The sequence below is a fragment of the Xenopus tropicalis genome, chromosome 2 (assembly GCF_000004195.4).
Source record: "Xenopus tropicalis strain Nigerian chromosome 2, UCB_Xtro_10.0, whole genome shotgun sequence".
In the NCBI taxonomy this organism is placed as follows: domain Eukaryota; kingdom Metazoa; phylum Chordata; class Amphibia; order Anura; family Pipidae; genus Xenopus; species Xenopus tropicalis.
In genome coordinates, this window is record NC_030678.2 from 140151007 (window position 1) to 140165400 (window position 14394).

General features: G+C 39.8%; 1 protein-coding gene across 5 annotated transcripts in view; it reads right to left on the reverse strand.

The window, feature by feature from the left end:
• The window catches only part of r3hdm2 (R3H domain containing 2), a 75771-nt gene extending 61803 nt beyond the window's left edge, over nucleotides 1–13968 (reverse strand). For 2 of the 5 annotated variants that reach the window (XM_012956546.3, XM_031895737.1), the window contains exon 1: nucleotides 13497–13966. The gene's annotated coding sequence lies outside the window, so the exon portion shown is untranslated. 5 annotated transcript variants of the gene reach the window in all.
• Nucleotides 13969–14394: the final 426 nt, after the last annotated feature.

Genomic DNA, 14394 nt, shown 5'->3' on the forward strand with positions numbered 1-14394 from the left:
TCACTGAAATCTCCTAAATACCTTTCAGTCCTCCAAAATGGTCCTGGACAGTTCTGATGCTCGATAGCATTGCTCCTCTGTATGCCAGCTGTGCACATCTCCCCCACAATAATGCCTTTTCAAAACAATTGGGTACTTGCAGTTCTTATTGTGTGATGTCTCAGTCTTGCCTAAGGACCTTTAGCAAGTGAAAATGCTAACAACTGTCAGCTATATATAGCTAAAAATAATTACCACCTCACAAATGTCACAGTGATCATGGAACAGGAAGTATCAGGAAGACAAGACTTGATGTGAAAATTCTATGAAAAAAAAATCAAAACGAGACAATATGCTGTTTATATAAAGTCCTCTGCATTCAGGTGAGTTTTGCATTCTCTAATTTAGTCCATCAAATCCCCAATACAATCTCATTGCCGTAGCTACACTTTCTTCCCTATATCAACCGACCATTTTGTCTTGCTTGGTTTATTTTTTATTTCTAAATAACACTATTTACATTGCAAATGATCCACTCTACCATTTAAAATGGTATTTTAGCTGCAACATTAGTGTGTAGGCAGCCATCTCAATGCATTGTGCCTGCGCTTTCAGAAGGAGCAACCACTGCCCAACAGAACCGCTTTCAGATAATGGGAAAGTTTCTCCTGCTCAATATACTTTCAGTAGGACCCAATAATTCAGGACAAGTCACATGGCTGTGGCACCCTGGGAAAGGAAGAACAAGATAGCCCATGTGAAACTTCAAAATGAACCTTTTGAGCTTTTAAAGGGGATGATCCCATTAAAGGAGAATGCAAGTCAAAATTTAAAAAGCATACTGCCCAATAGTCCTCCTATTGTTTAGTAAAAATGCCACACTTTTGGCTCACCTAATCAAATATTTACTCAGTCACACTTACTTCACATTTTCTATCCGTTTTCTTGAACAGGCAGCCATCTTTAAAAAGGTATTCTCCCTTCCTTTCCCTCCTTGCTTCATACTGCTCATTCCCTCCCCTCCCCCTTCTGGCAGATCCGCTTCTGATTGGCTGGTGGGCATGTGTAGCTCAGAACAGGAGACAGGATGAAGTTACACACATGCTCAGAGAATAGGAAGGCTGCCGCTGGCAGCCTACAGGAAGGACAGATATTTCAGTGATGTCACTGTAGTCTTCACACTGCTGTAGGCTGCCAGCACCATATCTCAGAGAAGCAAGCAGGGATCTGGGATTTTAGATATGCAGTAAGCACTTTAAAAGAATGCCTTTAGACTTACTTATATTAACCTTTCCTTGTCCTTTAAGGTTGCCACAGGCGGCCTCAGTCAGTCTCTTGCTTTCCTCTCCTACTGCACAGTCCTCTGTGTGCAGCAGGAGTCAATCAGAGGCAAGTATGCTTGTTTTCTGTCTGTGTATTCTCTTTCTAACTGCACCGAGAGATAAAGATGGGCGGTACCTGCCTAAGCTTCTTGTTCAGCTGAAAAAGGACTGTCTGAGGCTGCCTGTTAGAGCTGAAGAAACTGGGATCTTTACAACTGTAAGAATAAAACAAAGTATGAATATTGGAAAGTTGCTTATTTTAGGGATTCTATCAGAATCCCTTAACTTAATGGGATGCCTTCACATCCCCTTTAAAAAACAGATTTCAATGCAGGATTCTTGCTGGAAAAGCTCTATTAACTCATGCATTTTGAAAAAAACATGTTTTCTCATGTAAGAATTCCTTTAAACATGTCCCCAGATGTTATGGTAAATACTGCCCATCTATACGTTCACCATCACATCAATTATTATATGTGCACACACATTATTTTAATCTAATTCTCTCATTTTGAATGTAAACACCCTAAAATGCATACAACATTTCCCTAAGGAATATAATTGTGCCTAGGCTGTACTATAATGGACTAAGAGCCAAAAACAATTTTGGTCAAAATCAGACTTTTCCTGTGTAAAGATCTGGCATAAAATATTTCAAAGGTATTTTGCCTTCTATTTCCTCACCTCTACCTATCCAGACTCTTTCTGTAACAGAATCAATTGTTGCCTGCAGCATTTGAGACCATTCACACGACATTTTGTAAAACAGCTACAGTTTTTTTTAGTTAATGATCACTATCTATTCGACTCATAGATAGTTGTTAACCAAATGGCATGTACCCTAGGGCAAGCTTCCCCTAATTTCCTATGTATTTAAGCTAAACCTAAAGTAGACAAAAAGCCACTCATATCCATTTCAATCTAGCTTTAAACAGAGGAGTGCTTTCCGAGTCCAAAACTGCATTAGCATTTGGACAAAGATCCCTGACATATTCATTCCAATAACCTTGTATTTTATGAAATTTATTTAGGGGGTTAATTTATATTAACCTACCCCCCCCCCCAATTTTGCTCCATACCATACTATACCATACCATGTGGGCATACAAAAGAAATCTCAAAAGTGCAAAATGGCCTATGTTCACGTCAAATGGTGGTTGGGGTAAAGACGCATGCTATAGTTTTATGACAGATCTTCTACCCCAAATCTTACACATTTTAACCTACTCTCTAATGTGCTGCTCTGTATGCTCCACAGTTAAGAATTATAGATGTATAACAGTGATTTGACACCACAGAATAACCACACCACCATCACTTTCTAATAGCAAGATGTGCACAAACAAGAATTTCTGTGCTCCCATTTTACCTCATCAACCTTTTGGTATTTAGTTGCTAATTTTAGTTTATCACAGTAGTTTATAAGGGGAAGGCCAATGAATATATTAAGAAAAGGTAGCTATATAGCGATAAGATGCCCTTTAAAGGAGAAGGAAAGGCTAAGTCACTTGGGGGTGCCAAAATGTTAGGCACCCCCAAGTGACTTAGAGCGCCTACCTTGTACCCCGGGCTGGTGCCCCTGTACGGAGGGAACAGCACCAGCCCAGGGCACCTGTAGACACCGCTTCCTCCTTCCTTTGCGCGCTGCCGGCGAAATCCACCGGCCGGCGCATGCGCAGTAGAGTGAAAAGCCGACTTTAATGTTTAAGTTCGGCTTTTCACTCTACTGCGCATACGCGCGCAAGCGAGGAGGAAGGAGGAAGCGCCGGCAGCTACCCCGGGCTGGTGCTGTTCCCTCCGTACAGGGGCACCAGCCCGGGGTACAAGGTAGGCGTTCTAAGTCACTTGGGGGTGCCTAACATTTTGGCACCCCCAAGTGACTTAGCCTTTCCTTCTCCTTTAACTACATTTTATACAACCTATTTCCTGCACCGTTATCAGTTACTGCCATATTCACGCTTTCTCCCCCTTAGTAAAGGAATTTTAAGTGTCGTTCTAACCTTAACATCCAAAGCCCTAAATAGCAATTGTGTCAATTCAAGTGTGTTAATTTTGAGGCCCAAACAAGGCATTGCAGTGGAATTATCAGAGCAACTCAAACTTAAGGGCTGTGGCACACGGGGAGATTAGTCGCCGCGCAACAAATCTCTCTTGTCGAGGGCGACTAATCACCCCGAAATGCCATCCCACTGGCGAGAATGTAAATCGGCGGTGGGACGGCATACGCAATGCTGCAATTTGCCAAAGCTGTGGAAGTTGCCTTGATTTACATTATCGCCGGTGGGATGGCATTTCGGGGATATTAGTTGCCCACGACAAGGGAGATTTGTTGCGCGGCGACTAATCTCCCCGTGTGTCATAGCCCTAAAAGTGTATGTGGAGCTTTTAGAATAACACTTACAGAAAAACCAAATTGAAAATTTGGGGATATCAGTCTTGATTTTGTCTATTAGTTTATACAGGAATAGATAAGATGTCTTATCCAAAAACCAGATATGCAGACAGCACTGAATTAAGGGAAGAACATCTCCCATAGACTCAACTTTTAGCAAATGAAATAATATCAAATTAAAATTATTTCCTTTTTTGCTGTAATAATGCAACACTACTTTGCACTTGATGGTAACTAAGCTGCAATAATCAATACTGGTGGGTCAACCGCGCCCTACATGTAACAGTAGAGGGACATATATGATACAATTGCTAACAAGTAAAACAGGACTATAAATCCATTTTTGGCTCGCTTGGTCTGGTGTATATTTCTGCTTTTTTTGGAGACAAGCTGAGAGCATAATTTGCAACAAAATGGCTTAGAACATTGGGGTTATGCAGCTGTCATTTTAAGCATCAGGTGAAAAAAAGTTAATTTTAGACAAGAGACTGTTTAATGTATAGAAAATGTTTAATAAAGAAAATATTCTATATTTTAAATCTGCAAAGATTATTTCATTCCATTGTTTGCCAATATTACTGTGGGAACCTAATGACCCTTGCCTTTAAATTTCAAAGAAACGATTTACATCAGAATGTACATCAGATGAGCAACACTTATAAATACCGAATAGGAGGTAAATTAAGACCCTTTTGTATGCCCCTTAGCAGCCGAAAGCACTGCTTATATAAAGAATTTAAAGACCCCAAAAAGCGCCTGTTCAGAGCCTGCTTGGGGCAGGTACCATAAATGTACTCAGTGTCAGCTTCTGTCTTTCAGGCTTCTTTTTGCTGTTCCTTACCTGCTCAATTCCCTTGGAGATCCTGCTTGCATGAGGTTTCTAAATTTAGCAGCATGATGGGAAGCATGAATTTCATTTCATATTGCTATTTTCCCAATGCAAGGCACTATATACCCAAATGAATCAGAAGTACCACATACGGAAAAAACATTTGCTTGAGAAAAAGCACAACATTTTCACATTGGGGAGCAACTTATCCCCATTGTGATATCCCACAGCATACAACTGAAAAATCCCTTTAAATGAACTGTAGTATCTTAGGTATAATGGCATTTAGGCAGGCTAACTGCACCCTCAGTAGCTACTATAGGCAGGAGGCACGTCTACCAAGGAGCTTGCAGTTGGTTGCACATGGATTCACCACTACATCTCTTTTTATAGAGCCACATGAAAATTGTATGAAACGATATCCAGAGACTTGTTTTGTAAAGTTTGATAAAATCAGTTCTGATGATGAAGTATGAAATCGCTATAACCTGCACGACAACAATGACAATGTCTCACAAAATCAAAAGTTTATTGGATTTAATGTTTGCACAAAAGGAGTAAACCATCAAACTCAATTATGCACGAGAAAATACTTTCACCAGAAACAATTTTTTGCCATTAAAATCTAAACAGTGTCACGTGTGCATAGTGATTCAAACATTCTCCATTTGTAGGGTCTGGGGGGGAACTGGTCTTAGAAGATTTTACATGCAAACAGTCTTAATTTAATAAGATCCAGACAGCAAGCAAATCACGGATAATAGGCCCATAGCAACAGGCAGGTAAAAATCATGCTTATTCACAAGTTGAAGACTTTCTGATGCATAGCTTATCTAAGAGAAATATTAAAGGGCACCTATCACATGAAAATGGTTTTATCCACCACAGTTGTAGGCTAATATAGACTACACTGAATTTGGGGATATCTTAAAGAAAAAAAACCATTATGAGAATACTGACAGATCCTACATTACACGCGTACTTCCTTATTGCATGTTCCCCAACATGCACCAGGGGCTCTCTCTTGGCACAGGAGTCACACCATTCATGGGGAGGGTGTTTCATAAAGAAATACTATTGCTTCTCCCTACAATTTTTATGTAATGAAATAATACCCAGGAACTGGCTGTTGTCAACACAGGTAAGTAGCATAAGGGAGAATGAAAGAGGAAAAATAAAATTTGCAAAAATCACAACATGTACACTGAAGGCAAAAGGGAGCAACAGAACTGCACAGAAAATGAAAAGTTGGGAATGATTTGTGCAATAGAAGCTGCAGCGGGTTTTTAGCTGTACATATAATATTTAAATAATATATATATAGTGCATTATATCTTTCCCAAAGTGGGTTGTCTCAGTAAGTATACTATGTACATGCATTAGAAAATATGCAAGCACACTAAATATTTATTCAACAGCAAGTTTAAGGGGGGAAGCTAAATATAACACCAAAGAAATATGTAAGCTTTTTGACAAATATGCTGTATTGCATCCGTTTATTTAACCTGAATATATAATCAGGTTACTTAAGGAACCACAGCTTTGAAGTTTTTCATAAAATATTCCAGTGAATTCTCTGCCATGGTGTAACAAATGCTGCTTCCTCACAAACATGTATAAAGTGCACTGCTGTCCCATCATATTTCCTGTTCACATGGCCAATCACTTTTTCCAATACGCTTTATTGCCGAGATTCAACTTATCTTTATAACTTATCTTTATATCTATATCCAGAATGCTCGGACCTGGTGGTTTTCCAGATAAGGGATATTTCGGTAATTTGGATCTCCATACCATAAGTCTAGATAAAAATAATTTAAACATTAAACCCAATAGGATTGTTTTGCCTCCAAAAAGGATTAATGATATCTTAGTTGGGATCAAGTACAAAGTACTGCTTTATTATTACAGAGAAAAAAGGAAATCTGAATAATTTGAATTATTGGAGATTGCCTTTTTGTAATTTGGAACTTTCTGGATAACAGGTTTCCAGATAACAATGCCCATAACTGTACACTAATAAGAATTTTTAGTCCTTAAAGGGGACATATTGTGTGAAAAACAATATTGTGCCAATGAATTGTACATATCTTAATACAGAAGGAATGTGCTTTAAAAAGTAGTGTTTCAGGCGGATTTATTGAAATTTACTCCAGAAACCCCATTAGTCCCTCTTCCTTTTGCCTCATTTCCCAGGATGTGCAGGGGGGGCAGCAGAATACTGCACTGTAGGATAGGAACCAATCAGCAGCTAGGCTGGGCTGACCTGATAGGGAACTGAAGCCTGTCTTTGCTTGTGTGATTGCAGCGCTTGATTGGCTATCCCCTTCCTACTGCTAGGTAAAATGGATGTAAACACTCTTGTTTCACCAACTGTTTCAGTGGGGAACATAAGTATTTGAACACCCTGCAATTTTGCAAGTTCTCCCACTTAGAAATCATGGAGGGGTCTGAAATTCACATTGTAGGTGCATTCCCACTGTGAGAGACAGCATTAAAAAAAAAAAAAAATTCAGGAAATCACATTGTATTTTTAAAGAATGTATTTGTATTGCACTGCTGCACATAAGTATTTGAACACCTGAGAAAATCAGTGTTAATATTTGGTACAGAAGCCTTTGTTTGCAATTACAGAGGTCAAACGTTTCCTGTAGTTCTTGACCAGGTTTGCACACACTGCAACAGGGATTTTGGCCCACTTCTCCACACAGATCTCCTCTAGATCTGTTATGTTTCAGGGCTGTCGCTGAGCAACACGGAGTTTCAGCTCCCTCCAAAGATTTTCTATTAGATTTAGGTCTGGAGACTGGCTAGGCCACTCCAGAACCTTGATATGCCTCTTACAGAGCCACTCCTTGGTTATCCTGGCTGTGTGCTTCGGGTCATTGTCATGTTGGAAGACCCAGCCACGACCCATCTTCAATGCTCTGACTGAGGGAAGGAGGTTGTTGCTCAAAATCTCACAATACATGGACCCTTTCATCCTCTCTTTAATACAGTGCAGTCGTCCAGTCTCCTTCACAGAAAAGCATCCCCAGAGCATGATGTTACCACCCCCACGCTTCACAGTAGGGATGGTGTTCTTGTGATGCAACTCATCCTTATTTTTCCTCCAAACACGGCAAATGAAGTTTAGACCAAAAAAGTTCTACTTTGGTCGCATCTGACTTTCTCCCATGCCTCCTCTGGATCATCCAGATGGTCACTGGCAAACTTCAGACGGGCCTGGACATGTGATGACTTGAGCAGGGGAACCTTCCGTGCAATGCATGATTTGAAACCATGACGGCGTAGTGTTCTACCGACAGTGACCTTTGAAACTGTGGTCCCACCTCTTTTCATGTCATTGGCCAGCTCCCCCCTTGTAGTTCTGGGCTGATTCCTCACCCTTCTTATCATCAGTGATACCCCATGAGGTGAGATCTTGCATGGAGCCCCAGTGCTAGGGAGACTGACGGTCGTCTTTAACCTCTCATTTTCTAACAATTGCTCCAACAGTTCATCTATTTTCACCAAGCTGCTTGGCAATTGCCCCGTAGCACTTTCCAGCCTTGTGGAGGTCCACAATTTAGTTTCTGGTGTCTCTTGACAGCTCTTTGGTCTTGCCCATGGTGGTAGTTGGAGTCTGACTGACTGTGGGGTGGACAGGTGTCTTTAAAGAGCTCAGACAGGTGCTACTAATTTAGCTTAATGAGTGGAGTAGAGGTGGACTTTTTAAAGGCAGAGTAACAGGTCTTTGAGAGCCAGAATTCTTGCTGATTGCCAGGTGTTCAAATACTTATGTGCAGCAGTGCAATACAAATACATTCTTTAAAAATCATACAATGTGATTTTTTTTTTTTTTTTTTAAATGCTGTCTCTCAGAGTGGGAATGCACCTACAATATGAATTGGAGACCCCTCCATGATTTCTAAGTAGGAGAACTTGCAAAACCGCAGGGTGTTTAAATACTTACGTTCCTCACTGTATAAACAATCATTTTCACCACCCTGCATCATATAATGAAGAGTTAAAACATGCTGGGAGATAAGGTCTATTCATATAATGTTTTATTTTTGTGACAATTCTTGTTAAAACTGTATTTTCTAAGTTATCCAGAAGGACAGCCCAATTAATGCCTTCACTGAGAATCCTACTTCTCTGTGTACACTCAGATTTGCTAGTTAGTTTTGTTAGTATAACACTTAACTGGACTATGACAACCCCTTGTATTTAATTACAGTGCAATATGGACAAAACAAAAATTGCAAATGAATGTTCCTGTCTGTTTATAGAAAGAAGACTGAAATAACACTGTTAGGCAGAATTCTGGCTAGAGCGCATATGCATCACTAATTACATTTCCATTTGCCTACTTTGGAGAGCAAAATAGTTTTATCAAGGATGTTCTTCTCCTTTAAGTTCATTGCTTTTTTATCACAGAGGAAAATGCAGGGTCGAAAATGAAGAAATGTTTACTCAACAAATGCACTGTGGGGATCAACTTCCTCAGGTTAACAGGTGTCTACCTAACAAATCCCATTCATGTAAAAGCTAAGACAAAATTCCAATCCCATTGATGCTTGGCCTTAAAGAGATATTATATATACATATAAATGCATTGAATACTCACAGTGTTAAAAAGTTGTCACATAAAAAACAACTGTAAAATGCTTTAGAGTTAATTCTCCCTTAGCAGCTCAAGACAAGCTGGGAGTTGCAATTCATCATCTTTGCCTAATCAAAAAATATCAATATGAATATACTCATCCTAAAATGTTACAAACTGTCTAAACATGCCTGATAGTGTTTAAATCTACATTGATTTTTTTTTTTTGTTATGTATGCTTTGCAATTTTTAGCATTTCTAAACAGATCTTGTCCGATGTATAAAATGCATCAATCTTTGTCTTTCTACACAAAAATCCACAACACAAAAAAGTTTAAAAAACACTAGACACTAGGGGGCTGATTTACGCGAAAAGCTGCGCATTTTTCGTAGCGTTAAGTTTTAACGCTACGAAAAATGCGCAACTTTTCGCGTAAGTTTTAACGCTACGAAAAATGCGCAACTTTTTACGCAACTTTCGTAATGGATACGAAAAACTCGCGTTTTTACGCAAAAATCGTATTGGTAACGAAAAATTCGTAAAGAATCCGAAAAAATCGCAAAACATACGAAAAAGTCGCAAAATGTTCGTTTTCAAGTCGGAACTTTTCCAATTCGGGTCGGATTCGTGGGTTAGTAAATCAGCCCCTAAAAGTATCCAGAAACTGAATCAATCTGCAGAAGCGTAACTCCCTAATGCTAAGACATAGAAGCAACCCATCAAACTATTCAGAAGACCCCTGGAAATTATATTTTTATACTACTCATGTACGGTTACATAAACTATGAAGCAAGCAGAGAGCCCACAGTATGAATAGTGCATTACAAAATGAAATGTGCAAGTTTGGCTTTCTAGCCAATCCTAGCATACAGTCTTTTCCTAAGCATTGTGATTATTATTTGGCCTTTTTATGTTCACAACTGCCTCCAATTCCAGCCTTGTGAGTTGTGCTGAACACATACACTATATACCTGGGTACTGCACTCAAAAAATACATAAAATGGAAAAAGACCATTGCAAGAAACAGTCATTACCAAACCCTTGTCAATTTATTTTCTTTGCTGTTGTTTTACCAGACCCTCAAATGAGCATCCTAACATGTCAAGAAATGCCAGGTGTACTAAAATTTGGTCCCTATAATTTTTATATACAGGTATAGGATCTAATTATCCAGAATGCCTGAGACCTGTGGAAATGGTTCTGTCATTTAGATCCCCATAACTTAAATCTGCTAAAACTATTTTAACATGAAATAAACCTCATAGGATTGTTTTGCCTCCCAATATGGATTCATGCAGCTTAGTTAACATCAAGCTACTGTTATATTGTTTCAGAGAAAAGGGTAAATATATGTGGCTCTTGTATTCTTGCTTCTCAATTTATACTAATTAGAAGTGTTTGTTAATTATTAAAATCAGGTAAATCTTTAAACTTTTGGATTTATTTTTTGTACATCTGCTAAAGTGATGACAGGAAACAGAAGGGCCTTCAGAGGAAGGACTGGAACTATAAATTAGTTGGTATACCCAAGTCCCATGACAGAATAATGTTTAGAAGGGATGACTTATGAATATAGGTGACAAACAGCAACAATTAATTTTGAACAGTCTACTACAAGTTCGAAAATGAAAGCACAATCCTGGCTGGTTGCTATTAATGACTTATCACCTATACTGGAAGTGAGTCTTAAAGACTAGATATGAAGAAGTATTCAGTTTTAGGGTGTATTATACATATCTGCAGTTTTACATGTTGTAAGTGGGAAAGTTTGTATACTGTGTGGCACACATTCCAGGATTCATACATTACATGGGTCATCACAGTTGATTTTCCATTCCTGGATTTACTAAACTATCTCCTGCTCTTAATCATGTGACAAAGTTTGATGAGGAATTTAAAAGGTTAGTACTGAAACGTTGTGTCGGGCATTTTTACCAATATTTTTCGGCAATGAATAATTGGTTGTGAACACTATCTGCAAGTTTAACATGAAAGGAAAATTGGCCAGTGGCGGAACATTCTATGTAAAGCTATTCACAAGTCACTGCTATAAAGAAATGAATAATACTTGTAAGGCCTGACCTCCAGGCCTCTAGCAGTTGTTGCACCACAACTGCCAGCATCATCCTTAAAGGATGGATAGGGGCCCATTTATTAAAACAGGATTGAGTCCAAATGAGAAAAAATCATATTTTTTCTAATTGTTAGAACTTTTCGTATTGACCACGATAATATTGTTAAAATCGTACGACTTTTTCATGGTTTCTGTTAAATTCCCATGAAAAAGTCGTATTTTCCGCAAAGACGACGACCTTTTCGGAATTTATCCAAGCTTTGGTATTGTGACTTTCCTTTGGCCAGGTTGGAGCTGTAGAGTGCCATTGAGTCCCATGGGAGGCTTCCAAAATCATGCATTGAATGTTCAAAGCCTGAAAGGTTTTCACGCAGTTTACGATCGTTCAGATACGAAAATTTTATGACTTTCAGATCACAACCATGAAATTTATATACAGCCAAGAAAATAATTTTCTTGACATTTTTGCACATCAGAAAGTATTGTGGTAAAAAATTTGTGCTTTGTGCTTTCATGAATGGACCCCATAGTGTAACACCAAATGGAAGAAAATACTGTTAATAAGCCACAAGAGAACTTTAGAAAGCATAAAAAAATATAAGACAAAATCCCTTTGTAGCGATGAGCAACCTCTTACATTGTGGGTAAGATTTTGCGTAAAGATACATTAGAAATACAGTATGCCAAATTTGTCATTGTGAGGATTCCCACACTGTGCATCTTGAATTGCTCGTAAGCCTCTCTACTGTAAACAGTAGTTTACATTTATATTTCCGTATGATGCAGTGATATTTTAGGACAATTGGCAGGTAGTTTTAAAGGACATGTTAACCACAAAAATATTTTTTACCCAATAAAAGAAAACATAATAAAGCAACATTCCAATGTGGATTTATTGAAATTGTTTAAGGCTTTCAAAGTTATTTGCAAATGTATTTGTTACTGATAGCAGCATTTGCTGAATTCCTGGTTGTTACTTTGTAAACAATGTAGCAAATGCCAGCCTCTCCCAGCAAGTCAGGTCTGTAAAATCTGCTGCTTGTGTTACATTGTTTCAAATGTCTGAGCCACCATGGCAGGGAATATAAAAAGGACTGGGAAACACTGCTTTTTATTGCAATTCTATATACAAATAACTCAAAAACCATTGCAAATTTGTAATGAATGTATATTGTAAAGTTGCTTAGAATTGAGTTTTCTGTTATTATTTGAACTATGACATTTTGGGTTGACTTTTAGCTTAATTTCGTATAGCTCTTGAATTTTTTGGCATCTTTCCAGTGTGGAAATTCTTCAGTTATCTGGTTGCTAGGGTCCAAGGTACCCTTGGCAACTAATTAGTGGATCGAATGTACAGAAAGATGATTAGAAAAGGGCTTGAATGCAAATAAAAGTTAACAAGTACCACTAGAGCTGGGCGGTATGACCAAAAGTTTATATCACGGTATTTTTCAAAATTATATCGGTGTCACAGTATTTTTTTTTTCCATGCATGATTAGGTGTTAACCCCATTTCCTAATAAATTAGAGAATAATTACTGCAGTATTGAAAATCAGAGTCAGGCAAGCGAAGGATCGGCAACAGAAAGTCGTAAGGTAAATCAGGCAGGCTTAGTTTCCCAGGCAAGGCCGCAGACAACATAGCACAGGAGGAGGCGTTTGATAGCTTTAAATACCCCCCACGCATGCGCAGAACCAGCGCCGTCAGCGCGTCACGGACGTGCACGCTTTGACATGTCCGTGCGTCAAAGCGCACCTGGACGCGTGTGCGCAAAGTCCTGCAGACAACGGGACGCGCGCGCACGCAAGGAGGCGCACGAGACCGGGCTGCACGGGTGAGTACCCTGACACCCCGGTATTGTGGTATCTGAAAAATGAATATAGTTTTAAAGAAAAACACCGGTATTTGGTATTAAACGGTATATCGCCCAGCCCTAAGTAACACTAAAACTGTAGCCTGACAAAGATAGTTGGCTGCAGGGGTCAGAGACCTAAACAGCCAGGTAGCATTTTAATATGCAAGCTGATAAGAGGCAAAACAGGATGAAAAATAATTCAAAAGCTATAAAAAAAAATACAGCAAGAAGTCAAGAGGAAGTGGTTCAGAGTAAGCCATTCTATAAACAAACACCAAAAGTTAACTTCAAGGTAACCCTTTCATAGTGGAAAGTAGGCAATGGCAGAAGAGTTACAACTCCCAGCATCCCCTATGCGGGAACACAGAGAGCATGGGGCAGGCTGCAGTACAGCAACAGGTGGGGAGTTCCATGTTAGCAGAGCTGCTACTCTGTACAATCAGCTGGCATCTTACCTTGTTCTTCTCGGTCGTCTCTTGTCCCCACGCTGTGTAGGGGTCTCCCAGAGCTCAGGGGCCCCAAAGAAAGGGTTGAGGGAAGGGGGTAGTTGAGGGGGCGAATGAGAGCGAACTAATAAATCGTTATGATGGCGAGCTGCTTCTCCTGCTGCTGCTGTAGTAATGATATGGATGCCTCTGCCCTCCCTCCAGCCCGGTCAGCCCCGGCTCTGCGAGACAGGAGAAGGAGGGGAGCCCGCCGGAGACATACGCGGGAGGCTAGGGGGCATTACAAAATAGAACAACCGACAAAACAAAGGATGGGAAGGAGAAAAAGTGAACGAGTGGAGAAAGGGGGAGAAAAAAAAGAGAAAGAAAAGAAAAAGGGGAAAAAAGGAAATGAAGGAAGGAAAAAAAATGTCTAGACCCCTCCTCCTCCTCCTGGCAAGCTACGTGTAGCGTCAGCACACGACGACGCTGACGTTCTGACATCAAGCGTTCCAAAACAGGTACGCAACCACACTCGCTTTTCTATTGGTTACCTGTCACCAAGGCCTTGTGTAAACAGAAGAGCGGAAATATCCAATAGGAACTGCGTGTAAAATGTAGAGCCGCCCCTTTTAGACTCGCTCTGAGGTGTGCTTGGGTGAACGCTAGAGCCACTGAGTTGTACTAGAAAGCGCCAAAATAGATTGTTTTCATTTGCATCGTATATTTGCTTGGGGGTAGCAACACATAGACGTGCCGACCATCATAAGTTGGAACTTTAGCATCTGGAAGTGTTTCGCTCTGTTTGTTTGCAACCTCTCGATGCAATTAACGTTGTTCCCCCATATAAGGTCGCAAGTAGTCGCGCCTCTGGGTATTTCCCGCTGATTAGTGCAAAGGCTCCAGACAATTCTAGTACATGGTGGCC